Below are 7360 nucleotides of genomic sequence, written 5' to 3'. Positions count from 1 at the left end.
TCCTTCTTCATCCCTGACCACCAATAAATTGCCTTGATGTCATGAGTCATCTTGGTCGACCCTGGGTGAACTGATTACGGGGTACTGTGCGCTTCTGCTAGAATCGTCTTTTTAATCCTTTCATCATTTGGCACGCATACCCGATCCTTATATCTCAATAAACCTTGACTAGATATTGAGAAATCTGTGGTCTTGCCTTCTCGGACTGCATCCATATGTGCTGCTAGTGTGTCGTCATGTCCCTGACCAATCCGTATATCTTCTAGCAGATTCGACTGGATAGACAGGTTAGCCAGCATGCTGACAACTACTTCTATTCCAGCACTGATCAACTCCTATTGTAGCGGCTTTTCTATTCTGGCTAAAGCTGCTAAATTTCCATAACTTTTCTTACTAAGCTCATCGGCAACTACGTTCGCCTTCCCCGGGTTGTATAAGATTTCGCAGTCGTAATCCTTTACTAACTCTAACCACCTACGCTGCCTCATGTTAAGCTCCTTCTGAGTAAAGAAGTACTTTAAACTCTTGTGGTCCGTATAAATCTTGCACCGTTCTCCGTAAAGATAATGGCGCCAGATTTTCAACGCAAAGACCACTGCTGCCAACTCCATATCGTGAGTTGGATAGCGTTGCTCGTACTCCTTCAACTATCATGAGGCGTAGGCTATCACCTTGTCATTCTGCATCAGCACACAACCCAATCCTTGCTTCGATGCATTGCAATAAACTACAAAGTTATCGTTGGGTGTCGGTACACAGAGTACTGGTGCTGAGCAAAGCTTATCCTTAAGCAACTGGAAGCTTTCTTCACATCTATCATTCTAGTTGAATCTTTGTTGTTTCCGGGTAAGGTTGGTGAGCGGAGTGGCTATCTTAGAAAAGCCCTCTACGAACTTCCTATAATAACCTGCTAACCCTAGAAAGCTTCTTACTTCAGCTGCGTTCTTTGGTCTTGGCAAATACTTCACGTCCTCTACCTTCGATGAGTCTACTGCAACTCCGTCTTTTGATATAATGTGCCCGAGGAACGCCACTTGCGAAAGCCAAAACTCACATTTCTTGAATTTGGCGTAGAGTTGATGCTCCTTCAGTCGTGACAAAATCAATCTCAAATGTTCCTCGTGCTCTACTTCATCCTTAGAGTATACTAAGATGTCGTCGATGAACACTACGACGAATTTATCTAAGTAGTCCTTGAAGAACCTATTCATCAAGTCCATAAACGTGGCTGGTGCGTTAGTAAGACCAAAGGACATAACCAAGAACTCGTAATGTCCATAACGAGTTCTAAAGGCAATCTTAGGAATATCTTCTCCCTTTACCTTAAGCTGATGGTACCCGGACCGTAAATCAATCTTTGAAAATACAGTCGCACCTAGGAGTTGATCAAACAAATCGTCGATCCGAGGTAACGGGTACTTGTTCTTAATCGTTACCTTGTTCAGGTCGCGATAGTCTATACACATCCGCATACTTCCATCCTTCTTCTTCACAAATAGCACCGGAGCTCCCCATGGCGAATGGCTCGGCCTAATAAAACCCAAGTCTAGGAGTTCTTGTAGCTGCATCTTTAACTCCTTGAATTCAGTAGGTGCCATCCAGTATGGTGCCTTAGAGAAAGGCTCGGTGCCCGGTACTAATTCTATCGTGAAGTCAATTTCCCAAGTTCGCGGCAATCCTGGCAAGTCATCAGGAAATACCTCTGGGAATTCTTGTACAATACGGACGTCTCCAACCTTAAGTGGTGTCTCCTTTTCCACATTTGTGATGCTGGCTAAGAACGCTTGACATCCTTTCTCCATAATTCTTTGAGCTTTGAGAGATGATACTAATGGGGTGCGTAATCCTGAAGCTTGTCCCATGAAGCATATATTCTGGCCGTCAGGAGTCTCGAACATCACCTTCTTGCGTTTGCAGTCGATGGTTGCGCCATGCCATGCTAGCCAGTCCATGCCTAGTATTACGTCGAAGTCCTTGATCACCAGTTCTATCAGGTCTCCTTCTAGTTCTATGTCCTCAATCTTGATCGGTACGCCTCATACTATCCGTGATGATATAACTACTTTGCCTGAAGGCAACTCGGTTACAAACCTAGTTCTAAATCTTTCACAAGGTTTGTCTAGTTTTTCTATCATTCCTAATGAGATATACGAATGAGTGGCTCCTGAATCAAACAATACAGAGCATATGTTATTGAGGATAGAAACCTGACCTGTTACCACCTTATTGCTAGCATCAGCCTCTCCTTGGGTTAAGGCAAAAACCCTAGCAGGAACCATCTTGTCGTCTTTCTTTCCTTCTGGCTTGCGCTGAGGACAATCTCTTTTCCGGTGTCCTTCCTGACCACAGGTAAAACATTCCTTGGTGTTTGCGCGGCATTCTCCAGGATGTTTCTTCTGACACTGAGCACATGGCAGGTATTCAACATAACCCGGCCTATTTCCCCCATTATTTGTCCGTGCCCTTTTATCACTGTCAGATTGCTTGTTATCAGGATGCCTTCTCTTCTGACTGTTACTGTTGTTGCCGGACTAATGGTTTCCATTATGGTTGTAGTTCCGACTGGTTTGAGGTTGACCCTACTGTCTAGGCTCAGCCTTACTGGCTTCCTCTTTACTTACATTAGCCTGCAACCTCTCTACTTCTATTGTCGTCTCTAGAATGTCGGCATATGTAGTATTCCCAAAGTTTGCTAGCTTAACCCCCATCTCGATCTTCGGTCGAAGTCCCCTAATGAACTTGTTCACCCTCAGAAAATTAGTTGGAACCATCTCAGATGCGAACTTAGATAGGTGGTCGAACTGACGAGCATACTCTGCCACTGATAAATTTCCTTGCTTCAAGTTGGCGAACTCCTCAACTCTTGAAATGAGTATAGCTGACTTATAATACTTCTTGTGGAACAGCTCCACAAATCGAGTCCATGTCATGGTGGCAATATCATGCGATTGCTGGACCAAGTCCCACCATATCCCGGCATCATTCTTGAGTAATGACGAGATGCAGGATATACGGTCTGCATTACTGAGATTCATGTGAGTCAGAATTGGCTCCACATTCCTTAGCCACTCTCTGCCTCAAAGGGGTCTGTAGTCCCTTCGAAGTTTGGAGTGTGATGCTTGCGGAACCTCTCATAAACTGGCTCCATGTGCTGTACTGGATACGGCGTGTAGTTTGCCACTGGCCATCCCCCATATGGACCAACTTGTTGGGGTGCTGAGGCCACTTGTTGTGGCTGCGGCTGAGGCGGAGGCGGAGGCTGAGTCTGGGGCTGAGCCTGTTGTCGTTGTTGCTGCAAAAGTTCCTCGACTTGTTGTCGTAGTCTGGCGATCTCCGCAGTGTTGTCAGCTGGTGGTGCTGGCGCGTTGCGGCTAGCAGTAGCACGCACTCCTCTTCTGCAAACTGGAGGGGCTTCATTGTTCGTTGGAACAGCGTTGGAGGCGTTTCTGTTGGTGCGTGCTGATCTTCAGAGCGACATCGCAGCAGAGTTCTAACAGTTGAAAGAAACATGTTAGAACTTTACCTAATTGGCTCTAAGGCAAAAACTTATTCTAAAACAAACATATCTCGGACCTATTTATTATCACTTCTTATGAAAAATTATATAAGTCTTTATTATTATTAGAGTGGGTTTCTCTACTTAGAAAAACAAGCCATCTTTATTATTTCTAAGTCTGTTTCTAATCATCCTATATGACTTAATTCTCAGGCTCGAAACTCATCTTTGTTCCAAAGTTAACCATATTGAGGGAGGGCTGGGATCAGTAAAATCGTTCCCACTACTATGGCCCCCTAACTCTCAATATAGAACTTGGTTCATTGATTTGTATCCACCCTCACCGAACTTAGTCATTATTTATTTTATTTATTATTTATTATGATTGCGAAATAAAATCAAACTCATACATGATAACAAAATAACATGATATTAATTTGGAAAAAGGTTTTCACTTATTACAACCATAAGACAAACAATAAATAAAACAAACAATGAAACTAACTATTATAAAAATCAGGATCATCTACATCCTATCCTTTATCTAGTGTATCATCATCTAGCTCTTCATAATCTTCATTATCATGTGCCTCAAAATGTCCTCGAGGAAGGTTCGTAAAAATCCTATGTTTTTGCTCATTTGTAAACTGAAATTCTGATTTTGCGGTGAACCTAACTAAGAGAAAGTAATATTGCATTGCTACTGGCAGTTCGTCTTCATCATCCATTGTTTCCCATATTTCCTCTAAGGCAGCAATTACGGGATGAAAATCGCTAAATAGTCTAATTACTAAAATGTATTGTTCCGTTGCTCTCATCATGATTTGCTTAGACTCTTGAAGGTGACCTATTTCTTTGTGGAACAAAAGCAGTCTCCGAGTGATTCTCTCTAATGCTCCTAAGGTGTTTCTTGGTTCTCTTATTCTTTTCAAAGCCTTAATGGCTCGGATATCCTCATTGGTTAATGCTCAGTTCATACTTAACTGAAAACATAAATGCTAAAATCGTTAGCAATACATATATGCAAAATAACTATAACTTAAATACTTACTTGGCGGTCAAATTCAGAGCTTTGAGTGCGTGTATCGAGGAGGACTTCATGCGAATGACTCGTTTCTCTGATACCAACTATAATGGCCCAACTACTCTAGACTTTGGACCATTAATGACTACTATACATAGACACTAATTTTTAATAAAACTTACAAGTGAAATAATCATAACTTCATTAAAACTTAAAAAAAAAACAAGTGTTAAACTACATAAAATTTAAAGTAGGATATGGGATCCCATTGTTTTTAAAATAAGAACATAACATAATTTTAAATAAATGGATTACATAATAAAGTGCGGAAAATACATACATAAAATTTAAAGAGACTCCATCCCGCCTCAATACACATCCCCAAGCTTCTAAGAACCTTTCCAGCCACCGAAGCTATTTTCCTGCACATATAAACATAAAGGAGTGAGCCTAATTCCCAGCAAGGAAAATCTAACACATAAATTATATACTTAAAATTCATATCAACATACACTAAAAACATAACATAACATATGTCACATATACTTTAATGGCCATTATTACTTGGGGTCCCGTAAACTAAACAAGTTATATGCTCGTTAGATTTGTGGGGCTTGCTAGCTAAGCAAGTCATATGCCCATAAATTTATTGGGGCTTGTTAGTTATACAGGTCATATGCCCAAGTCTACAAACATACATAATGTAACATATAACATATACATAACACTTAAATCATAAGATAACACATAATATAACATATAAAATCTTATCCTATTTTCCTTACCAAAAATACCGGGATATGTGAACAGGTTTTGGGACCTTGGGACACTCCTAAAAACCATAAAAGGAAGGTGAGTATACTGAAGAAAAAGGAATGAAAAGAATGGCCGAACTATACCATCAAGAATATACTTACCAAAAACCTTATGTTAAAGATCTTAGATTTCCTATCAAAAAATAAAGAATAAAGTTAGGATGCTGAGTAGAAAACTTATAAGAACTTAAGGAAAACAATACCAAAATGAACTAGAGTTTGGAATACCTGGAATGCTTCTATGACCGATCTAAACCTTGAACCGAAATGTGCTATAAACCTTATGGCGCAGTAGCGCTACCCTGTTTCCAGAAGGGGGTTTTTGGGATATTTCTTAAGGTTTTTGCGCGGGGGCTCGGGGTTTGATTCCACCACCCAGTTTGGTGGAATTAGAGCTTCCCGAGGGCTAGGGATTGGTCCCAAGGTTAGGTTTTGGAATTGAAGTTTGGTATGGTTCTAATTTGTGACCGTGACTAGGTGTAAGCTAGGGCTCGGAAGGGATCGTGCTTAAGGGGTGTCACCGTTGATCAAAGCTACCGGAATCCAAAGGTAAGAAAATTGCACCCGGATATGTGATTATGTTGGGACTAAGAGCTCCCTATATCTGCTATGATGTCATAGATGGTATTATGCCATGGGGCATGTGATAAACGACCTAAGTGTATCGAAATAAATATTTGCGCACATGGTGCGGCTCGACCACTGGTAGCTGAGGACAGCTTGATATTCACTGAGCTCGGTTTAAGCGAGCCGAAGTCAGTGGGATAAATAAAGGGTGCGACCTAAGGGTGTTGACCCTGGTTATCATATGTGAATTGGTTATTAATGTGAAATGATGAACTTAGTATTCTTAATACTCCATATTTGTGAATATTTGGATTGTTGAGTATATGATTATACTGTATGAATTATCTGATTGTTTGTTTGATGATTATCCTCTGTTATTATGTTTTCTTGCTGGGCCTTGGCTCACGGGTGCTACGTGGTGCAGGTAAAGGCAAGGGAAAAGTCGACCAGTCCTGAGATGGAGAGTTTTGGGGGCTGAATGTACATAGTCAGCTGATCGGCCGCCACGGCCGAGGAGGGGTACAGGACAAGAAAAGCCTAATTGTCTGTTTTTCCCTTAGAGTGGCTAGTAGCTGTACTTTTATCCTAAAATTTTGTAAACTGTCTTTTAACGTTATTGCTTTTGAGATCCCATGTAAAAATATTTGATTGTAAGAAATGAAACTTTTGTGACCGAAATCTTTCAACCCTAGTTCAACTATAGTTTCAGTAACACATTTCTAACTAAATGACTTGATTAGCAAGTCTTGCACCTTTATAAACACATAGTGTAATGGTCTTGGCTATCCAGGGCGTTACAACTTGGTATCAGGCCGTCCAAGGTTTAAGGGTTCCAGAAGACTGGCTGGACATGTACATTCGGCTTTAAAGACAAGCTCGACTTAGGGTTTGGTAATTGTGCATACGTGTTTATATGCTAAAATGATTAGAGTGGAATATGAATGCTTATACTTGTTTGATTAATAGTGAGCATGAGATACTGATAGGGCCTAGACCTTGACTATTGTGTGATGATATTGAGGCATGCTTATTAGCATTGCTATGCATGTGAATGAATATATGGATGAATACTTGGAGAAACTATTATATCTTGATTGTTTGTGAATGTTTGAGTCCCAGTGGTGGCTCGTGAAAAGATTATTACCCTGTCATCATAGTCTGACGGCCGAGTCGTTGATTGCAGATTAACTTGGATATTTATGCGTCCAAGAAAATCTACGCGACTTGTCGGCACCAGGTCTGAGACTAGAGATGATGACCAGGGCCAGACCCCTGCGCCAGTCCCTGAGAACTGGCAGCAACTTATGGCAGATATGCAAGCACGGCTACAGAGCCAGGATTCTGCGACAACTGGCTCCATCAGGGAGTGCTTCCCCTATTGTGCCACCTGTAGTGGTACCAGTTGTATAGCCAGTAGAGGTTGGGAACAGATGGGAGTCGTTGTATGAGCAGTTCTGG

Source organism: Humulus lupulus, chromosome 2 (genome assembly GCF_963169125.1).
Source record: "Humulus lupulus chromosome 2, drHumLupu1.1, whole genome shotgun sequence".
NCBI lineage: Eukaryota > Viridiplantae > Streptophyta > Magnoliopsida > Rosales > Cannabaceae > Humulus > Humulus lupulus.
This window is presented reverse-complemented; position numbering follows the sequence as displayed.